The sequence below is a fragment of the Biomphalaria glabrata genome, chromosome 16 (genome assembly GCF_947242115.1).
Source record: "Biomphalaria glabrata chromosome 16, xgBioGlab47.1, whole genome shotgun sequence".
Taxonomy (NCBI): Eukaryota; Metazoa; Mollusca; class Gastropoda; family Planorbidae; genus Biomphalaria; species Biomphalaria glabrata.
This window is the reverse complement of record NC_074726.1, coordinates 29,537,101-29,561,389: the sequence shown is the minus strand read 5'-3', so window position 1 is coordinate 29,561,389 and position 24,289 is coordinate 29,537,101. Positions and strand designations below refer to the sequence as shown.

General features: G+C 40.2%; 1 protein-coding gene across 7 annotated transcripts in view; it reads left to right on the top strand.

The window, feature by feature from the left end:
• Positions 1–24,289, top strand: part of LOC106055533 (neurabin-1-like) — a 143,433-nt gene that overhangs the window by 30,471 nt on the left and 88,673 nt on the right. For all 7 annotated transcript variants that reach the window (XM_056014538.1, XM_056014537.1, XM_056014539.1 and 4 more), the window contains exons 3-4: positions 20,235–20,429; positions 23,190–23,412. The gene's annotated coding sequence lies outside the window, so the exon portion shown is untranslated. The remainder of the gene's footprint in view (positions 1–20,234; positions 20,430–23,189; positions 23,413–24,289) is intronic.

Here is a 24,289-nt window from a genome sequence, read left to right as displayed (position 1 = left end):
GCTGTGTGTTGTATAGAGAAATATGTAGTGTGTAGCTGTGTGTTGTATAGAGAAATATGTAGTGTGGAGCTGTGTGTGTTGTATAGAGAAATATGTAGTGTGTAACTGTGTGTTGTATAGAGAAATATGTAGTGTGTAGCTGTGTGTTGTATAGAGAAATATGTAGTGTGTAGCTGTGTGTTGTATAGAGAAATATGTAGTGTGGAGCTGTGTGTGTTGTATAGAGAAATATGTAGTGTGTAGCTGTGTGTTGTATAGAGAAATATGTAGTGTGTTGCTGTGTGTTGTATAGAGAAATATGTAGTGTGGAGCTGTGTGTGTTGTATAGAGAAATATGTAGTGTGTAGCTGTGTGTTGTATAGAGAAATATGTAGTGTGGAGCTGTGTGTGTTGTATAGAGAAATATGTAGTGTGTAGCTGTGTGTTGTATAGAGAAATATGTAGTGTGTTGCTGTGTGTTGTATAGAGAAATATGTAGTGTGTAGCTGTGTGTTGTATAGAGAAATATGTAGTGTGTTGCTGTGTGTTGTATAGAGAAATATGTAGTGTGTAGCTGTGTGTTGTATAGAGAAATATGTAGTGTGTAGCTGTGTGTTGTATAGAGAAATATGTAGTGTGTTGCTGTGTGTTGTATAGAGAAATATGTAGTGTGTAGCTGTGTGTTGTATAGAGAAATATGTAGTGTGTAGCTGTGTGTTGTATAGAGAAATATGTAGTGTGGAGCTGTGTGTGTTGTATAGAGAAATATGTAGTGTGGAGCTGTGTGTGTTGTATAGAGAAATATGTAGTGTGTAACTGTGTTGCATAGAGAAATACATAGTGTGTAACTTTGTGTTCAGAGAAATATGTAGTGTGTACCTTTGTGTTTAGAGATGTATATAATGTGTAGCTGAGTGTGTGTTTAGAGAATTATGTGGTGTGTAGCTCAGTGTATATTGTATATATAAATATATAGTGTGTTGCTTTGTATTGTACAGATAATTATGTAGTGTGTAGCTCAGTGTGTTAATGTAACTTCAAAACATCTTGACCTTGAAAGTACAGGTTTAAATTACTTGTTTCAATCAAACCAAACAAGTAAGTTCTCCTTTCAGACCTTGCGAGCTATAGGGCAGATGATGTAAAGGTCATCTGTTTCTATGGCCAGCAAGCACATCAACCAACCGAATTTACTTTCCCTAACTTAAAAGTTAGGTACCCATTAGGAGCAACCTAAAAATCCCTGTCTTCACTGAGATTCGAACCCGGGACTTTTACCACTCAACCACCATGCCACCAAGCACTTTGTTTTAAAAAACAAATTAGCATGTTCTAGATAAAATGGGGGGGGGGTCGGGGAGATGGTCACTATGTACTAAGCTAACGGGAGATAAGCCTTGCAATATACGATATACGACAGTGATTGAGCGGTGGCCCCCCCCCCCTCCCCATCCCAAAACAAGGCAGGGACTCTTGTCAACATGTAACCTACGCCATTGGGTACAGTTGTGTTTGATTCAAAATAATTGATGCAATTTCACTCTATAAGCGAGCTTTTCAAAAAGTGTTGTTTTTGTTGTATTTCATTTGTTCTCACACAAGATCCGTCAACCTTCTTTCTCCATTCTTCTCTGTCATTTGTCTTTGATAGAATTTCATTTTGATGTTCTTTCTGAAAATATTGAAACCTGCCTTTTTACCTGCCTAGAGGACCACTTCGGGGGGGGGGGGGGCGATTGTGAGTTTGTGTCTCCACACAAACTGTCTTTGTAACCTTGTTTCTTATTTCACTTGTTTTCCATTCTTGTTCGATTGTTAAGGTCGCATTTGTCTATAGAGTTGAACCATTTGTCTAAGCAGCTAAATACTTGTAGTGTTCTCGCCACCTACTTGTAGACTGTGCGATAATCGCTGGCTACAGAGGCTCGGCGAACGACCTAGCCATGTATTATTGGCGCTTGTTCCGTTCAAATGTAAAGCTTTCCATTTCTATCTATGTAACAAATACGCGTACTCTTTTATGAAGTGTGTGTGTGTGTGTTTCTATGGTGACGGCGAGAAGAAGTTAGCGATTGGTTGGTTTGCTATGCGGTTTGAATGGTGTAAGATAAGCGGAATTGTCGTAAGCTTGGTACGTCAGACGAGCCCAGGATGCCAGAGTGTAAAGGCGTGTTTTATGTAATGAGTTAGATTTTGTTCAAAATACCATTTTTTTTTTAAATTATTATTTAAGTCTACTATATTGAATTTGTCTAAGCTGTAGTAAAAAGTTATATTTAGTTTGGTTCACAAAGAAGTTATTTCATGTTTGTTAAAATTATGCCTACAGTGGTTAAGTTGTTTACCAGAAATTTGGTGCTGCGAGTCAATGGTCAGGCAACAACACTCCTCAGCCTAGCATGTTGGACTCTTTCAACGCAATGTTGTTAATGAGAATGTAACTTTTTAGAACAGAGATACACGAAAGATAGGAAGCACTTGAAATCTAGGTCCGAAGGTGTAGGTCCTTCATAGTCCATGGCGCGTGGGGGCTGAGTGGTTAGGCGCTTGGCTTCCAAACATTGGGTCCTGGGTTCGAAACTCATCGAAGACTGCGATTTTTGAATTTTTTGGGATTTTTAGGACTCCCCTGGGTCCACCCAACTCTAATGGGTGCCTGCTTTAAGTTTGGGAAAGTAAAGGCGGCTGGTCGTTGTGCTGGCCATGCCACCCTGCTTGTGAACCGTTGGCCACAGAAACAGATGACCTTAACATCATTAGCCTTATAAATCGCAAGGTCTGAAAGGGGAAGCTTTAATTACTTTACTGTTAGCCCATGGCGACTGATTCTGTTGTCCAGAGGGGCTGAGGGTTTGCCTTAACATTTCCGTGACTCTGTGGCCAAATAAATTCGAACTCATTTGCCCCCCCCCCCCCACGATAGCTACGCCACTGGGCCGGTGAGGTCTGTTTGTCTGCTACTAACTGGCCGTGAAGTGTATAAGTAAAGTACTTAGGTCGAACTATTCTATCATCTTGTTCTCTGCCTGCACACGCTGAAGCCCGACCGTTACGTAATATTTGGGGGGGGGGGGGTCATTAATTCAACGTGGACGCAGAAAACTCGTAATAGTACATGTCTCTCTACCTCTGTGTGTGTGTGTGCGCGCGTGTGTGTATAGATTATATTTAGTTTGTCAACCTCGGCATAATAACTCTGGCTAAAAATAGATGTGTTATTTATTACTCAAGTTAACATGACAAATATGAACACAATGTGGCAACAAGGCGAGATTGTTTAGACACACACACACCCACACATCCTCACATTAACACACACACACCCTCACGTAAACAAGCACACAAACGCAGCTGTTCGGACCGAACACGTAAGTTGACCACACAGAATCATTACATTAATTTGTTGAATTTAACAAGAAAAATATAAAAAATAGTATTTTTTATCTTAGATTAAAAACAATGAAACATATTTTTTTTTACTTCGCCCCCCCCCCCCCTCTCTTCCCCCCCCCCCCCCAAGGTAATCCAATGATACGCCTTTAGATCTAGACTTAGAAGAAGACGATGTGCACAGTTTTTCTGAACATTGATTTATTAAACTCTTGGATCAAGAATGCCTTTCATTCGGAAATTCCCGAACCTGATGGTTCATTCCAAACCGATGTTGGATCTAGATCTAGACCTAGTTCTCTAGCCAAATTCAAATTTAAAGATATATTTTTTTACTTTGAAAATTACAACGGTCAAACTAGAGTTTTCTTAGTGTGGCCAACGATCTAGTAATTTCTTTTATCAGCGATATATATACAGCAACTGTCACATTTCTAGGGAAATCGATAGAGCCTTACAGTTCACCAACTTGCTGGTCACCACCACTGTCCTACTGTTCACCTACTTATTGCTGTCATTAAATGGACCTCAATCACCAATCGTAAACAAACAACATTTAGCCACTTGATAATATTGATAAAACAATGGAAAAAAAACTGTCACGTGACAGCTTGTGTGTATTACGTAATTTGTATAGAAGAGATAGAGAACCACGTGGCTAAATGTTGTTTGTTTACAATTGGTGAATGAGGTCCATTGGTCACAAGGCCAGTTACAGTCCTGCGAGTAACTGGGTCACTACCACTGGCCGTCACACGTCATGCACGCACCGACACTTAAAAAAACGACTTACGCCCGTAGCGTCGCCTTTTTTAAATGAATATTTATGCTTTATATGTAGACTGGGAAGTGGTACTGTAAGTTTGCTGTGCACATCTCGTGGTATTAGTGCCCATGTCGTGGTATTAGTGCACATCTCGTGGTGTTAGTGCACATCTCGCGGTGTTAGTGCACATCTCGCGGTGTTAATGCACATCTCGTGGTGTTAGTGCACATCTCGTGGTGTTAGTGCACATCTCGCGGTATCACTAACATCTCGCGGTGTTAGTGCACATCTCGCGGTGTTAGTGCACATCTCGCGGTATTAGTGCCCATCTCGTGGTATTAGTGCCCATGTCGTGGTATTAGTGCCCATCTCGTGGTGTTAGTGCCCATCTCGCGGTGTTAGTGGACATCTCGCGGTGTTAGTGCCCATGTCGCGGTATTAGTGCCCATCTCGCCGGTATTAGTGCCCATCTCGTGGTATTAGTGCCCATCTCGTGGTATTAGTGCACATCTCGCGGTATTAGTGCCCATGTCGTGGTATTAGTGCCCATCTCGTGGTATTAGTGCACATCTCGCGGTATTAGTGCACATCTCGTGGTATTAGTGCACATCTCGTGGTATTAGTGCGTGTTTAGTCACAACAGATGTCTCCCCATCAACAGGGAATCTTCTGGATGTGTCTATTATCTTTAGAGACAGTGGGGGACCCCCCCCCCCCTCCCCAGACAAATGAAAGTTATAGCCCAATATTGAACACTGTCAAGTGTGATGGTTGTTTAATCTGTATTGCTGTCAACTATATGACAAACTACTCAGCAAGTGTTTGAGTTTCTTGTTTGGGTGTATTCCAGTGCAGTAGACTAACAACACAAATAAACACCACCGATTTTAACTAGTGAAAAGATGTGGTCAACACTGATGAACAATGAATATAATGTTTAGTCCAAGAAAAAGGCCACAGTCAGAGTCTCAGTCGAATAAAACACGTCTTTACCCAAGAGAATCCAATCGCTAACTGATTTTCCAGTCTCTAACCCAAAATATCCCAAGCGTCACTAGTCCCGTTCAATATACGTCTTCTGTGGTGCGTCTCTAACTAACTAATGATATAAACTAAGTGCCAAACAGAAGCTAGTCAAACGGAGATGGAAAGGCCAATAACATTTCATCTGTTCAAAAAACAACAACTTGGGATTCAAATAATTTTCTAATTGTTCTTGAAATGAAGATCTATAAATACAGACGCGAATCACCAGCTAGTGTTACATGGCGCCTGCTGATTACGTGTCCAACGTTGACAGGCATCAAGAACTCCATTCGACCCAGGCATTTGTTAAGCTTGCGTGTGTTTGGGAATTTAAGCTCATATCTTGTCGGTCTGTACGTCTGCTGATTACGTAAACAGAGCAGCTTACCTCTTCAGTTGTCATGGTAACAAAAATGATCTTGCTTGTACTTAGCAATAAGGGACATCTCGGCTCAGCTTTTGTTTTGCATAATTATAGAGCAAAATCAATTTGGGAAACTTTTTGGAGCGAATTTCAGACATAAATGTAGGAGCTGTTTTAACAAATGTCAGTTTCAGAATGAATATGAAAGCCTAGCGTTGCAATGCAAATCTTTGTTACAATGTTAAAATGATTTCATCTGATTGAAGTCTAGTTCACCTTTCACACCATGCGGTGTATAGGGCAGATGATGCTTCTGTCACCCATGGTTAACGAGGGTGTCATGTGGCCAGCATAACGACCAACCTCCTTTATTTTTCCCCAACTAATATCAGGTACCCATTCGAGCTGGGTGGACTCAGAGGCGACATAAAGAACCCGAAATAAAATTAAAAAATTTAAGTTTTCACCAGGATCCGAACCCGGGACCCTCCGGTTAGGAGGCCAAGTGCTTTATCATTCCACCACCTCTCCTGATAGAGTACATTGAATTCAAAACTATTGTGTGTTTGTGGCATAGTTTTTAACAGTTGTTTAATTTATTGGTTCAATGCTGCGTGAAACATGTTGAAAAAAACGATATATGGATAAATGCTAGTAATGCCAATGTCTTCGATTCCGAAGATTAATAATGAGTGCATCTTTTCACTTGACTACGCAAACTCTGTTGCGACCTGCTTGTGCTTACAGGGCTTGACGCCAGACCTGTGACGTGGCAACGAGCTGTTGGCCCAAACTGCCCACAAGTTTCGACGTCGCATGTCAGTGTTTGTGGCCTTCTGTAACGGTTGGTCTCGGGACAATCATTCAAGACAAGGCTCGCGCTGACGCTGCTCGGGTCACGTGTTTTTTTTGTTTTTGTTTTTGTAGTTGCTAACTCTGTGGATGATCACTTTTGAGTGTTGTCTCGTGGACTCAATGTCAAGACTGACACGGCCGTCTTGATAGATGACACGGTTTAGTCGTTTCGGCATTTGGTAATAGTTTGCTCCCAGAAGTAGAGGCATTCAAAGAAGGGAAAGAATGGACTGGGAGAATGTAAGCGTGTGTGGGTGCGTGCGTGTGTATGTGTGAGTGAGACGGAGAGGTGAGGAATTGATAAAGTGTGTGTTGGTGAGTGGTCATGTGTAAGTGGGGAGAAATAATAGACATGAGAGCGGGGAACAAAGTGAAGACATGTGAAATACATTCTCAACCTAGCTTGGTTAACATGCAGGACTAGATGCATGACGCGTAGGATATAATCATCTTCTTGTTTGAAGTAACGTCCGTATTCTATAAGATAAGAAGAGACTAGGTTCAACTACTAGACATTTAGAATGGAACTAAACCGCGCAGTAGTTTCAAGCTCGAGTCCTATACTTGACAAGAATGTTATTGAAGGGCGCTTGGGGTGTTGTCTTGCGAAGAGGATTATCTTCTAGAACTTTTTGCTTTTCTTGGTTAAGGCTACATGGTGTGATTGGACATGCCTTTAGTAATTTCAGTCAAGATTGAAGTACAGATCTCGGTCATTTCGACATTAGTCAATGTGTGGGTACTAGAACACTGAAGTCGTGAAGAGTAGAAAATCAGTTGTCACTTAGAGACACTCAGTTCTGTAGGCATTTTAAAAAAATGTATTTATTTATGGCTCAAGATAAGACGTGTTCATCTCTGGCTAGGTCAGGTGTTGACAGTGATAGGGGTATGGCTGTTTATTAGAAGTGTTGTTAGTGTATATTTATTGATGTGCTGTTGGGGGATGGATGGATGTTTATTATATGTGCTGTTGGTGGTGGATGGGTGTTTATCGATGTGCTGTTGGTGGATGGATGTTTATCAATGTGATTTTGGTGGATGAGTGTTTATCGATGTGATGTTGGCGGATGGGTGTTTGTCGATGTGATGTTGGTGGATGGATGTTTGTCGATGTGATGTTGGTGGATGGATGTTTATCGATGTGATGTTGGTGGATGGATGTTTATCGATGTGATGTTGGTGGATGGATGTTTATCGATGTGATGTTGGTGGATGGATGTTTATCGATGTGATGTTGGTGGATGGGTGTTTATATCGATGTGCTGTTGGTGGATGGATGTTTGTCGATGTGCTGCTAGTGGATGGATGTTTATCGATGTGCTGTTGGTGGATGGATGTTTATTGATGTGCTGTTGAGGAATGGATGTTTGTCGATGTGCTGTTGGTGGATGGATGTTTGTCGATGTGCTGTTGGTGGATGGATGTTTGTCGATGTGCTGTTGGTGGATGAATGTTTATCGATGTGCTGCTGGTGGATGGATGTTTATCGTGTGCTGTTGGTGGATGGATGTTTGTTGATGTGCTGTTGAGGAATGGATGTTTTTCGATGTGCTGTTGGTGGATAGATGTTTATCGATGTGCTGTTGGTGGATGGATGTTTGTCGATGTGCTGTTGGTGGATGGGTGTTTGTCGATGTGCTGTTGGTGGATGGGTGCTTATTGATGTGCTGTTGGTGGTTCTATGTTTATTGATGTGCTGTGAATGGTTGTGACGTTGGTAGATATATCTCTGGGGATGATTTTCTTTTATCGCATAGCTGTTTGATAGCAATAGTTTTTAAACGAACGTCACGCGTGACCAACGCGCCACAATTCACCCACACAGAGAGATAAAACAAGTTCAGCACAGCGACGTATCGGAACTCCCTATTGAAACATTTTCAGAATGACTTGCTCATGAAAAGTCTGAATCAGAAGTGCTGAAACAAATGATGAGCGAACATGACTTCTAGAAAGAAGAGCAGCACTAGGGTACAATAAGTATTTAGAAAATAGGGTGAAACATAGGAGCTTGTCTATATCTCTATATGTTTCATATTCTATTTTGACTGCCCCAGACTTGCTGATCTCCGTCTCGACAGGTCTGGGAAACCACAAATTCTCGACCTGTATGGTGACATGTATGCTCTACCCGAGACAGCAGGGTTTCTGTCCAGGGCTTTTGAGGATTTGAGCCTTTCAATCCCTTATTGAAATGGAGTTTGATGATGATGATGATCTATAGTTCCGATCCTATTTATTGATCACTTTGCTAGTGATTGAAATGTTTCTATTCACGAGTTGCGGTCTTCTCGATGACGTCACACTTGTTTGCTCATTAGATTCCTCCAACAGATACCATTGAAATAGATCACTGACTCTTCATATGGTAGTCAACCTAGTAGAACCACTTAAACTCATATTTATGGATGTAAACCAGTGGTTCCCAAACCTTTTCCTTAACGGAACACTTCGCACATTCTCAGTATTAAGCGGAACACTCAGCTTTTTTTTTTTCAGAGAGATTAATTCACGTGGTGACCTACTTGTTAATTAGTCCAGTAGTTCGTAGAACACCTATTCAGCCCTCGCGGAACACTAGGGTTCCGCGGAACACAGTTTGGGAAACTCTGAAGTACACTAATGAAAAATGTTCTTAACTTTGGCACGAAATTGATCATTTCAAGAGTTACAGTTGTTGTTGAAAACACATCTAGATCAGCGTTTCCCAAACTGTGTTCCGCGAAACCCTAGTGTTCCGCGATGCCTCAACAGTTGTCCCGCGAACTACTGGAATAATTAACTAGTGGACCACCACGTGAATTATTCTCTGTAAAAAAAAAAAACAAGCGAAGTGTTCGACTAAATACTCAGAATGGGCGAAGTGTTCCGTTAGGGAAAAAGTTTGGGAACCACTGATCTAGATGAATCAAGCCCACATATTTAGCACTGAATGCTGAAGGAGTTAATTTCCCTTGTTGGTATCAATCAAAATAATTAATTACCAGTCATTAATTGACTAATTGGATTATATTTTTTTAAATTGATTCGTGCATTGTCATCGCCAATGAATAAATTGTTTCGACTTTTTGATCTGAGAATGGCTGTATGTTGTACTTTTACATTTGTTTTGATTTGAGTGTGGACAATACGATTCTAAAAGAAATGTCACGGTAAAACAACAAAACACAAAACAGAAATGGGGCTAGATTTGAGGGATATCACTATTTTTGATCCACTCTTAAAGATGATGAGCCTGATGAACGGGAAAAATATTGATCTAATATATTTGTATTCAGATGTTTTGTCGATTGGTTTCCATTAGAGCTACTAGTTCAAACCTTCGCTCTCTCTCTCTCTCTCTCCCTCTCTCCTTGTTTAGTAACACGTCTAATTTGACTCCTGTTTGTAGTTCACTTAGTTTTGTGAATTTGCCTGTTTTGACTTGTGTGTTTCGGTGACCACGATGCAGTACTTACTTGTGTGTTTCGGTGACCACGATGCAGTACTTACTTGTGTGTTTCGGTGACCACGACACAGTACTCACTTGTGTGTTTCGGTGACCACGACGCAGTACTTACTTGTGTGTTTCGGTGACCACGATGCAGTACTTACTTGTGTGTTTCGGTGACCACGATGCAGTACTTACTTGTGTGTTTCGGTGACCACGACGCAGTACTTACTTGTGTGTTTCGGTGACCACGACGCAGTACTTACTTGTGTGTTTCGGTGACCACGACGCAGTACTTACTTGTGTGTTTCTGTGACCACGATGCAGTACTTACTTGTGTGTTTCGGTGACCACGACACAGTACTCACTTGTGTGTTTCGGTGACCACGATGCAGTACTTACTTGTGTGTTTTGGTGACCACGACACAGTACTCACTTGTGTGTTTCGGTGACCACGACACAGTACTCACTTGTGTGTTTCGGTGACCACGATGCAGTACTTACTTGTGTGCTTCGGTGACCACGACGCAGTACTTACTTGTGTGTTTCGGTGACCACGACGCAGTACTCACTTGTGTGTTTCGGTGACCACGACGGAGTACTTACTTGTGTGTTTCGGTGACCACGATGCAGTACTTACTTGTGTGTTTCGGTGACCACGATGCAGTACTTACTTGTGTGTTTCGGTGACCACGACACAGTACTCACTTGTGTGTTTCGGTGACCACGACACAGTACTCACTTGTGTGTTTCGGTGACCACGACGCAGTACTTAACTTGTGTGTTTCGGTGACCACGATGCAGTACTTACTTGTGTGTTTCGGTGACCACGATGCAGTACTTACTTGTGTGTTTCGGTGACCACGACGCAGTACTTACTTGTGTGTTTCGGTGACCACGACGCAGTACTTACTTGTGTGTTTCGGTGACCACGACGCAGTACTTACTTGTGTGTTTCTGTGACCACGATGCAGTACTTACTTGTGTGTTTCGGTGACCACGACACAGTACTCACTTGTGTGTTTCGGTGACCACGATGCAGTACTTACTTGTGTGTTTTGGTGACCACGACACAGTACTCACTTGTGTGTTTCGGTGACCACGACACAGTACTCACTTGTGTGTTTCGGTGACCACGACACAGTACTCACTTGTGTGTTTCGGTGACCACGATGCAGTACTTACTTGTGTGTTTCGGTGACCACGACGCAGTACTTACTTGTGTGTTTCGGTGACCACGACGCAGTACTTACTTGTGTGTTTCTGTGACCACGATGCAGTACTTACTTGTGTGTTTCGGTGACCACGACGCAGTACTCACTTGTGTGTTTCGGTGACCACGACGCAGTACTTACTTGTGTGTTTCGGTGACCACTACGCAGTACCTACTTGTGTGTTTCTGTGACCACGATGCAGTACTTACTTGTGTGTTTCGGTGACCACGACACAGTACTCACTTGTGTGTTTCGGTGACCACGATGCAGTACTTACTTGTGTGTTTTGGTGACCACGACACAGTACTCACTTGTGTGTTTCGGTGACCACGACACAGTACTCACTTGTGTGTTTCGGTGACCACGATGCAGTACTTACTTGTGTGTTTCGGTGACCACGACGCAGTACTTACTTGTGTGTTTCGGTGACCACGACGCAGTACTTACTTGTGTGTTTCTGTGACCACGATGCAGTACTTACTTGTGTGTTTCGGTGACCACGACGCAGTACTCACTTGTGTGTTTCGGTGACCACGACGCAGTACTCACTTGTGTGTTTCGGTGACCACGACGCAGTACTTACTTGTGTGTTTCGGTGACCACTACGCAGTACCTACTTGTGTGTTTCGGTGACCACGACACAGTACTCACTTGTGTGTTTCCTTGACCACGATGCAGTACTTACTTGTGTGTTTCGGTGACCACGATGCAGTACTTACTTGTGTGTTTCGGTGACCACGACGCAGTACTCACTTGTGTGCTTCGGTGACCACGATGCAGTACTTACTTGTGTTTCGGTGACCACGACACAGTACTCACTTGTGTGTTTCGGTGACCACGACGGAGTACTTACTTGTGTGTTTCGGTGACCACGATGCAGTACTTACTTGTGTGTTTCGGTGACCACGATGCAGTACTTACTTGTGTGTTTCGGTGACCACGACACAGTACTCACTTGTGTGTTTCGGTGACCACGACGCAGTACTTAACTTGTGTGTTTCGGTGACCACGATGCAGTACTTACTTGTGTGTTTCGGTGACCACGATGCAGTACTTACTTGTGTGTTTCGGTGACCACGACGCAGTACTTACTTGTGTGTTTCGGTGACCACGACGCAGTACTTACTTGTGTGTTTCGGTGACCACGACGCAGTACTTACTTGTGTGTTTCTGTGACCACGATGCAGTACTTACTTGTGTGTTTCGGTGACCACGACACAGTACTCACTTGTGTGTTTCGGTGACCACGATGCAGTACTTACTTGTGTGTTTTGGTGACCACGACACAGTACTCACTTGTGTGTTTCGGTGACCACGACACAGTACTCACTTGTGTGTTTCGGTGACCACGACACAGTACTCACTTGTGTGTTTCGGTGACCACGATGCAGTACTTACTTGTGTGTTTCGGTGACCACGACGCAGTACTTACTTGTGTGTTTCGGTGACCACGACGCAGTACTTACTTGTGTGTTTCTGTGACCACGATGCAGTACTTACTTGTGTGTTTCGGTGACCACGACGCAGTACTCACTTGTGTGTTTCGGTGACCACGACGCAGTACTTACTTGTGTGTTTCGGTGACCACTACGCAGTACCTACTTGTGTGTTTCGGTGACCACGACACAGTACTCACTTGTGTGTTTCCTTGACCACGATGCAGTACTTACTTGTGTGTTTCGGTGACCACGATGCAGTACTTACTTGTGTGTTTCGGTGACCACGACGCAGTACTCACTTGTGTGCTTCGGTGACCACGATGCAATACTTACTTGTGTGTTTCGGTGACCACGATGCAGTACTTACTTGTGTGTTTCGGTGACCACGACGCAGTACTTACTTGTATGTTTCGGTGACCACGATGCAGTACTTACTTGTGTGTTTCGGTGACCTCGATGCAGTACTTACTTGTATGTTTCGGTGACCACGATGCAGTACTTACTTGTGTGTTTCGGTGACCACGACGCAGTACTCACTTGTGTGTTTCGGTGACCACGACGCAGTACTCACTTGTGTGTTTCGGTGACCACGATGCAGTACTTGTGTGTTTCGGTGACCACGACACATTACTTACTTGTGTGTTTCGGTGACCATGATGCAGTACTTACTTGTGTGTTTCGGTGACCACGACACAGTACTTACTTGTGTGTTTCGGTGACCACGACGCAATACTTACTTGTGTTTTTCGGTGACCGTGACACAGTACTTACTTGTGTATTTGTGTTTAGGTGACCACGACACAGTACTTCCTTATTCATCAGTTTAATGGCGTGTTCTCTGCTCTGTCGACTGGCTTTGATTAGGGTTAGTTTGCCTTCGACAAATACATACACTACGAAAGCTTTGCTTAGCTTATCGTTGATAATGTTGAATTAACAACATGTGTTATAGCAGTTCTTGTAGATCTAGTTGTTCTGATGCTTAGATTCTATCACTGGGCTAGGTGCAGTTCTCTAGTTTACATTGCTTGTTGGTTTGTTTGATTGAACATAAGTTCTACGCTACTCCAGTAGATAGCTGTCTGGGCCTACCTTGTGCTAGTTATGTTATGTCTTCTTATCTTATAAGATACAGACGTTACTTCAAAAAAAAAAGATGACGTCCTACGCGAGTCTCCTTGTCAATCTACTCGTGCATGTTAATCAATGACTTGAATTCTGCCAAGTCGTTGGTTTTACTGGCTGACTCAGGCAACCCACTCCATGCTCTGATAGCACTGGGGAAGAAGGAACATGTGTACACATTTCTTATCTTCTTATCTTATATAATACAGACGTTACTTCAGAAAAGAAGATGATTACGTCCTACGCGTCATGCATATTAACCAATGACTTCAATTCTGCCAAGTCACTGGTTTTCCTGGCTAGCTCAGGCAACCCATTCCATGCTCTAATAGCACTAGGGAAGAAGGAGTATTTGTACAAATTTGCCCTAGCTTATGGGACGAGGAATGGGCCTTTATCTTTGTGTCTTTCAGAGTATTTTATTAAATTTTGTTTTTGTATTTTGTCCTAGCATATGAAACAAGACATTTGCCTTTGTGTCTGAGTATTTTATTAGGTTTTATGTTGTATATTTTGTATTTATAGATTATGGTTCAGTGTTTTATGTATAATTGCTACTTTACTTTTGCGTCTTCTGTCTCTAAGGGTGGCTACATTGAATGATTTTTACTAAAGGTGCTACTCTAGTCAAATGTCGCTATTCGTTTGTTATGAATCTCACTGCTCTATTTTGTGTCTGCTCTAGTTTCTTAGTGTTTTCTTGAGTTATCTTATCATATATAATACAGAAGTTATTTCAAAAAAGAAGATGATTACGTCCTACGCGTCTTATGTATAATATACGTTTATATATATAAACGTTTTATGTATAATTGCTACTTTACTTTTAAGTCTTCTATCCTGAAGGCTTTCTAAATTTAGTGATTTTACTAAAGGTGTTACTCTAGTCAAATGTGAATATTCGTTTGTTATAAATCTCACTGCTCTATTTTATGTCTGCTCCAGTTTCTTAATGTTTTCTTGAGTTGATGGGATCCCAAACAGATTCTATTATAGATTGTCTCTTGTCCAGATTTAGCCTCGGTTTTCTGCTTCCATACTTAATGTTAATGTAATTGATCTAGCCACAAACTTCTTCCATGCATGTGTTATAGGCCTCCGCTGTTAATGAAAGCATTGAATTCAATAATTAAATTGGATCTAATAGAGAATCCATTAGTACGCCCACTACAAGAAATGGAATGACACCACGCCATGAGGATTCCGTAGCAAGCAAGAGCCTGAAATTTTTCAATCAAGAATCCTCTAATATATATGGCTGCCTGGTCGTGCGGTTTGTGCGCTGGACTGTCGTTCGGATTTATCGACCGTCGAGGGTTCAAACCCAAACCCTGCCCGTCGTCCTGCGGGAGGTTTGGACTAGGAAGTAAACTATCTTCAACTCTGAAGGAACATCCGAAACGTGTAAAACAAACAAACAATATGTCTATGGCATTTTACGTCTCGAGAGACGATCTTTTCCCTTTGCAACTTCTTGTGTGACTAAAGAGGCCAATCCTTGATACACAGCTGCGATCGCAAGTTGGGCGTATGTGATCACCAGGCGCCGTTGCATTTTCACCCTTCTTTCTGCTTCTGTAGTGTATGGCATCTGCAATCCGAGACCCTTCCTTTATACTCTCTCTCTCTCCATGTAGATCTATCCAGTGCTACTTTTCCCCAGCTGCTAGTGTCGATTTTATATATATATCGAAGTGACTTAGATATCAACCTCCCCTCCCTCCCCCCCCCCCCCCCCATCCCAATTTTTTTTCAAAACAAATCCTAGTCACAAGGTCACAAAAACAGTTTCTGTTTGAAATCATTCTTCGGTAGACTATAGACTAAGTAGATGTGTAGATGTCCTGCGGTCTATTGTTGCGTGCTTGTACTAGTGTGTGTCGCCCACCCCTCCTTGACCTTGACCCTGACCCACTGCGCAGTGTATTGCATAGTCAAAGGAACCTCCAGACTGCTTGACGTTTTCCTAAGCCAGTGTTGACCCAGTTTGTTAGTCTCGCTATTGGGTTGGCCCCAGAACCCGAGACAAAAGTGAAAGATCACTGATTATTCTCGCATTCTACGCTCGCAACAGGTCACCTGTTAGTGTGTGTGTGTCAAAAAAAGAAAGAAAAGGTAACTCTTCCTCCCTTTTGGAATGAATAGAGGGTACTACTTGTTCTGCTTTGTAATTCATTCATTTTTTTTTAATACTGTCAAGATGTCACTTTGTTACATTGTCACCGTAGATGTCACTGTCAGTTATAGACATAGATATGTGTCACCATCTCTGGTTATAAACAATGACAAATTGGGTGTCACTGTCAGTGATGGGCAGACAGAAGGGATCAACATTGATGTTACTGTTAATTATTGACAGATATTTCAGGGATTAACATAGATGTTACTGTTAATTATTGACAGATATTTCAGGGATTATCAAAGATGTTACTGTTAATTATTGACAGATATTTCAGGGATTATCAAAGATGTTACTGTTAATTATTGACAGATATTTCAGGGATTATCAAAGATGTTACTGTTAATTATTGACAGATATTTCAGGGATTATCAAAGATGTTACTGTTAATTATTAACAGATATTTCAGGGATTAACATAGATGTTACTGTTAATTATTGACAGATATTTCAGGGATTGTCAAAGATGTTACTGTCTATTATTGACAGATATTTCAGGGATTATCAAAGATGTTACTGTTAATTATTGACAGATATTTCAGGGATTATCAAAGATGTTACTGTCTATTGTTGACAGATATTTCAGGGATTAACATAGATGTTACTGTTAATTATTGACAGATATTTCAGAGATTAACATAGATGTTACTGCCAATTATTGACAGATATTTCAGGGATTAACATAAATGTTACTGTTAATTATTGACAGATATTTCAGGGTTAACATAGATGTTACTGTTAATTATTGACAGATATTTCAGGGATTATCAAAGATGTTACTGTTTATTATTGACAGATATTTCAGGGATTATTAAAGATGTTACTGTTAATTATTGACAGATATTTCAGGGATTAACATAGATGTTACTGTCTATTAGTGATTACACACACATACAGCAATAGAAGAATAGACAAACACAATCCATATTTTCGATGGTCTTAGGCGACCCCTGGCAAATCGATCGACCCCCAAGGTTGAGAACCCCTAGTCTAAATCATAAAAAGTCACTGTCAATTCAAATGACGCATTTGTCAATAGATCTTATTTTATATGTATACAACAATTAAAGAACAAAAAAAGGTTTTCATTCAATTAATTAAATCTACTTTGCATCTGCAGACTTCAAACGAATCATTAGATTTCTTTTTGCACACGTTTCTTGGTCTTTGCACACGTTTGGGGGTTAGGGTTGCATTGAGTCTGCTCGATCTAGTCAATCTGAAGCCATTTTGTTTCTGAAAAATACTTTTTTATCTCAGGGAAAATCCAGCTGCCGAGATTGTGTTACCTCCCAGCTTGTGGGGGTTAGATCTTTCAATCGTCTGCTTCTCTTTGATGTCACTGTTGGTGTCACGTGACGAGGTAGTGGAGATAAAAAAAAAAGAAGCGTTGACTGTAAGGGCTTTGTGTGCGTGCAAACATTTTATCTTGGGAATGGACCTCACACCATGGTTGACATTTAGCTAGATTATTTGACATTTAGATAATGATCTACTGATTAAGTAAATTATGATGTAGGGCTCGTCTGTTTCTATAACCAACGGTTAACGAGGGTGTCGTGTGGCCAGCACAGCAACCAACTGCCTCAACGTTTCACAACTAATGTTAGGTACTCATTAGAGTTGGGGCGTCCCACAAAATCCCGAAATCCAAGGTCCCAGTCATCACCTGGGATTTGAGCCCGATACCTCTCGGTGAGGAAGCCAAGTTGCTTAACCTCAAAGGCACTACCACACTCCCCCTTCCTTAAATCACCTAAATGCACTGGTCTACATTTATAAACATTTAGGTCCAAGCAACAACAGCAACCATCTCTCTCTCTCTCTCTCTGTCCCCCTCTCTCTCTCTCTCTCTCACTCTCTCTCTCACACACACACACTTTTTTAGTGGTTCAGATTTGAAGATTATTACATTTTAGTAGCTCAAACCTCCTACAAGACGATGGGAGATGGCGGTGGTAAAAGTTTGAACCCAGGACTAGTGAGAAGGCAGTCCAGAGCGCATACCACACGGCTATTTAACCATCTACTATATACTCTACTACAGACTTTACTATAGACCAGTTGATAGATTATGTTTAGACCATTGAGACCACAGTCCAGAGCGCATACCACATGTGGAGGCACTTGTCTATTTTAGACTCTATCACAGAATTTATAATTGACTGGCAGAATTTAAGTCATTGGTTAATACTGAATGCATGATGCGTAGGACGTAATCATCTTCTTTTTTTAAGTAATCATCTTCTTTTTTTAAGTAATCATCTTCTTTTTTTAAGTAATCATCTTCTTTTTTTAAGTAACGTCTGTATTATATAAGATAAGATAAGATACCCTAGACACTACTTTATATTTTACTCTTGATTGTAATATAAAGTAGAGTCTTTACTCTAGACTCTACTAGATCTGTATTACAAAATAAAGTTTCCTCAGCTGATAGCTTCTGTTTGTACACAGTGTACACACCCACACATTCTACTTGCATGTGTGTGTGTGTGTGTGTGCACATGATAGGGTTTAAATAACTGTTGCTACTTGACACACCTGTGTTATCACTGGACATGTTTGTTTCTGGTGTGTACATTGTAGGGCCTCTTTTTGTTTCCTTTTGTGCCATCAACTGTAGATCTGCCTACATCTTTAATGGATTCTTAGCTGACAGGCAAGTAGACACATGAAGTCAGTTAAAAGTCTATTTGATGATTGTTATACTAATTCAACTCTTTAGAAAACAGCAAAATCTGGGCTCTGATCATAAAAGGACTCCATATCTTTAGAAAACAACGAAATCTGTGCTCTGATCATAAAAGGACTCCATATCTTTAGAAAACAGCAAAATCTGGGCTCTGATCACAAGAAGACTCCATATCTTTAGAAAACAGCAAAATCTGGGCTCTGATCATAAAAGGACTCCATATCTTTAGAAAACAGCAAATTCTGGGCTCTGATCATAAAAGGGCTCCATATCTTTAGAAAACAGCAAAATCTGGGCTCTGATCACAAGAAGACTCCATATCTTTAGAAAACAGCAAAATCTGTGCTATAATCACAAGAAGACTCCATATCTTTAGAAAACAGCAAAATCTGTGCTCTGATCATAAAAGGACTCCATATCTGTAGAAAACAACAAAATCTGTGCTCTGGTCATAAAAGGACTCCATATCTTTAGAAAACAGCAAAATCTGTGCTCTGATCATAAATAAGGACTCCATATCTTTAGAAAACAGCAAAATCTGTGCTCTGATCATAAGAGGAGTCCATATCTTTCTTCTCAATTTCTACTATAAACTCACCCTTTCCTTCTAGTAAAAAAATAATTTGAATCATCTATTTTGACAGCTTTTCGTTATCCTATCTAGCTGAAATTTGTTGCATGATAAAAAAAAATTTCAAAAATATCACTTCATTATTTATTGAATTAAATAACAATTTGCATTTAGTGTTACAGCCCAGTGTTCCAACTGGGGGACTTGGGGCAATTAATAGTTATAGTGTATATTTTTAATTCATAATGATTTTCAGTAATATCTATATTCTATAGTATGGATACAAAATTCTCTGATCAAGTTGAAACTTTGCATGATTATTCATTCATTCAATTAATAAAAAATTGACCAATTATTTTATCAATTAGTCGTGATTAATAAATTAGTTTTTTATATAGAGACAGTATCAGCTATGGGTAGATAAGCCTTTGTAGAGAATTAGGTTTTTGCCTAAAAATTTGAAACCAACAGTAGATAACTATAAAACTTTCTATTTTCATAAGCACTTGTCTAGTTCAGTGGCTAGCATGTTGGCCTTCCATCAATTCAAATTCAAATCAAGCAACTTAAATTAAAAAAAAAAAGCTTTTGAAAAGCCAGAATGGAAACCTTCTCTGAGATATAGACAGATCTCTCAGAGAGCCCTGTAATCCATGGACTCAAGTTTCTTCTCGTATCCTGTTTTCACCTCAAAACTTTTTAGTGTGTATCAGTACATAAACCAAAGGTTTTGGGACTCGCTCCCCATCAAGCCCAGACAAACCACATGCCTCACACTATTCAAGAAGATGAAGACTTACCTGTGTCAAATTTAGATTAGTTCATGTTTTAAATTATTTGTGTGTGTGTGTGTGTTTGCCTGTTAAGTTCTCCTGGTGCCACCATTAAACATCATGTTGACAACACTATATAAAGTAAATTCCTTGTTTCTTTTAAATTATATTTCTTCTTCTTCTTACTATTAACCCTTAAAACGCGTGTGGTAGTTTAGCCTCTAAATATCAGAATTGTTTATGCACTCATTGTAAAACAGTTCAGCACTTTAAGGGTTAATATTGTTTATTATATATATATAGAGAGAGAGCGAAGAAGAGAGTGATAAAGAGGGACAGACAGATAAAGTTGAGGAACTGTTGCCAACTCAGAATGTTTAGATTCATTCAATAAATTTTGATTTTTTTTTATTTATTTATTTTCAGAACCATACATTGAGGAGATTAAAATTACAGGCAGCCTTGGCTCTGACTCAAAAGATATACAAGCAGGGATAGAGTCTTTATGTGAAGTCATGGCACAGCCTGGCGGATAGAGATTTCTTTTTTTTTTTTTTCTAATTTTTAGGGTTGCAAAGCTGGTTGTCATTTTGGAAATCTGGACTGGTTAATGATCAAAAGGTAATAATATTACATAGATCAGTGTTTCCCAAACTGTGTCCTGCGGAACACCAGGTGTTCCATGAACTGCAGGAGTAATTAACTAGTAGCCCGCCATGTGGATTAATTTCTCAAAGAAAAAAAAATAAAAAATAAGCAAAGTGTTCGGCTAAATACTCAGAATGTATGAAATATTTTGTTACCGAGAAAGTTTGAGAAACACTGAAGATCATTAGTTACACTGCTTTACCTGGTTTTACTCAAATATATTTTGATGATTTGTATACTAGTAGAAATGTAGTCACATCCTCTAAAGGGTACCTGACCTACATTGGAGAAGTTAAGTGGTTGGTTGTTGTGCTGGCCACTTGAGACCTCCTTGACCATCATCGGCAGAAACAGATTGGAGGGGGGGGGGGAGTGCAGTGGCTGAGTGGTTAAGCACTAAGCTTCTGAACCTGTGGTCATAGGTTCAAATCTTGGGGAAGACTCGGATTTTGAATTTCGAGATTTTAAGGGCGCCCATAAGTTCATCCAGCCCCAATGGGTACCTGACTTTATAGTTGGGGAAAGTAAAGGCACATGTGCTGGCCACATGACACCCTGCTCGTTAACTGTAGGCCAAAGAAACAGATGACCTTAACATCATCTGCCCTATGGGTCACAAGGTCTGAAAGGGGAACTTTACTTTAATTTTACAGAAACAGATGAGCTTTACATCATCTGCCTGCATAGTTTACAAGGTCTGAAAGGGGTACCTTTCCATTTTTTCTAACAAATTTGCTTTCCCCTAAGCCTAGCAAGCTTGTGTTGATACACCAACTCCGAGGAAAATGATGGAATGAAGTTGTTCTTCAGTATATCTAGTCTAGATATGTTGGCATCTTTTTTTTTTTTTTTTTAAATTACAAAGCTTATATCAACTCCTTCCATCTGCCTGTCTGGTATGAATTTTGTAGTTGAACCTTTGCACAATTATTCATTGTCCCCTAACCCAAATATGAATTAATTAAAAAAAAATTAATTAATGTTGTTTGATATAGAAAAGGGGGAATTATAACGAATGAGATATGGCTACAGTGTGAAAACCTTTGGCTGTAAATTGTTGTTTTGTTTTTTAAAGTAGTTTGTTTATGTTTTGCTGGTTACTGGATACTAGATTTAGAGCATGTCACCATTGAGACCTGTTACTGTCTCATATTACTGTTGCTGTCTCATATTACTGTTGCTGTTTACTTCAGATTGGGGCACAACATTCCTGCTTATAGCAACTTGGTTTACAGCTGTGCACTGTGCAACACTTCTTGCAAAATGTGTATGTGCTCTGAACTAGGGTCATCACTTCACTCCTGTAGGAGGTTTGAGCTAGGATGTAAACAAACGAAACTTACTTACAAAAGCCACACCTATGAAAACCAACTCTACAGTTAGCTCTAAAATGGCTGCAACAGTACTCTGGAACCAATTGCTTCTTTAATGCTTGGACTAACATGTTATCTCCTAATGTCTTCTTGGTTTGAAGTTCAACATTCCTAGTTGAAATATTCCTAGTTGTATTTCCTAGATATGCTCTAATACTTTAAGATCCAAGACCAATGTCCAGTCTATCACTCACTGGGGGCTGAGTTTTGTAAAGAGTTGAAACCAAACAATTTACAAACCATAACAAAAAAAAAATCTCAAAATTATCATAAATGAAGCTTTTCGCCAACTCTTGTCTACAAGAATGAACCAATAACACCACAGTGTGTTGTGAAATCTAAAGGTGATTTCAATTTCATTGTCTTTGAACCACAAAGAGGGATGTGACATGTCATGTCAGCTGGTTCAACCTGATTCAGCTTACTTTGTTTGCTGGTCAAGTTACATAGCTCATGGATTGCTGCCTGGTCGAGTGGGATGCCCTCTGGTCTGCAATCTTGATGGTCCAGATTTCAAACTCTGTTCTGCAGCAACTTTAAGCTAGGATGTAACATCCACAACATATTAAACAAGTAGTTTCTTTCTTTGAAGATGGTTGTCATGTGAGAATCAGTTTTTTTTTAATGTCTTCTTTATTTACTTGTAAAATGTACTTACAGGCAATAGATTAGTCCAATCTATGGTGGCTGAGTGGTTAGGTGCTTGGCTTCCATGCTGCGGTCTTGGGTTTGTATCTCGGTGAAGACTGGGATTTTCAATTTCAGAATTTTTAGTACATTCCTTAGTCCACTAAACTCTAATGGGGATACCTGATATTAGTTTGGGAAAATAAAGGCAGTTGGCCATTATGCTGGCCACATGACACCCTCATTTACTTTTGGCAATAGAAACAGATAACCTTTATTTCATCCGCCTTATAGATATAGAAACAGATAGCCTTTATTTTATCCGCCTTATAGATATAGAAACAGATAGCCTTTATTTCATCCGCCTTATAGATATAGAAACATATACCCTTTATTTCATCCACCTTATAGATATAGAAACAGATAACCTTTATTTCATCCGCCTTATAGATTGCAATATCTGAAAGCGGAACTTGTTATTTTATGAATACACTCATACTCATGATAGAATGCATTTACTAACATAATGTTAATGACTTAATTGTTCTATATCTCCATATACAGATTGGTGTCAGAGATGTAAGGATTTCATAAACACATTGTGTTACATAATGTTAATGACTTTATTCTTCTATATCTCCATATACAGATTGGTGTCAGAGATGTAAGGATGTCATAACACATTGTGTTACATAATGTTAATGACTTAATTGTTCTATATCTCCGTATACAGATTGGTGTCAGAGATGTAAGGATGTCATAAACACATTGTCTTGGAGCTTCATTCATCCTTGTGTTTTAGATCTGATAAATTGTTGCAGAGTTTACTCAAGCGATTGTTGATTGTCAGAATTGGCCAGATAAGTCCTGCAGGACATAGTATAGGGATTACATGGAGGTCTGCTGTCCTAAAGGACCTCCTACTGCCCTGTGTTCTGCATCAGTTTCATTGACAGGTAAAAGTAGTTTCTTTTAATGCTTGCCTCCCTCACGCCTTTATATTGAAGTTTGTTTTTGGAGACAAAAGTAGTAGGCTTGTAAGACTCAGCTATGACCTACATATTTTGAACACAAGAGAAGCTCTGCTGAGAAACTTGTTCTTCTCTGTGCATTTCTGTGGTAGAAACTTGTTCTTCTCTGTGCATTTCTGTGGTAGAAACTTGTTCTTCTCTGTGCATTTCTGTGGTAGAAACTTGTTCTTCTCTGTGCATTTCTGTGGTACAAACTTGTTCTTCTCTGTGCATTTCTGTGGTACAAACTTGTTCTTCTCTGTGCATTTCTGTGGTACAAACTTGTTCTTCTCTGTGCATTTCTGTGGTACAAACTTGTTCTTCTCTGTGCATTTCTGTGGTAGAAACTTGTTCTTCTCTGTGCATTTCTGTGGTAGAAACTTGTTCTTCTCTGTGCATTTCTGTGGTAGAAACTTGTTCTTCTCTGTGCATTTCTGTGGTAGAAACTTGTTCTTCTCTGTGCATTTCTGTGGTAGAAACTTGTTCTTCTCTGTGCATTTCTGTGGTAGAAACTTGTTCTTCTCTGTGCATTTCTGTGGTAGAAACTTGTTCTTCTCTGTGCATTTCTGTGGTAGAAACTTGTTCTTCTCTGTGCATTTCTGTGGTAGAAACTTGTTCTTCTCTGTGCATTTCTGTGGTAGAAACTTGTTCTTCTCTGTGCATTTCTGTGGTAGAAACTTGTTCTTCTCTGTGCATTTCTGTGGTAGAAACTTGTTCTTCTCTGTGCATTTCTGTGGTAGAAACTTGTTTTTCTTTGGGGCACTCATATGTGGGATGGTCTTTGTTTTTCTTTTCACCAGTTTTTTTATTTATATTTTATATA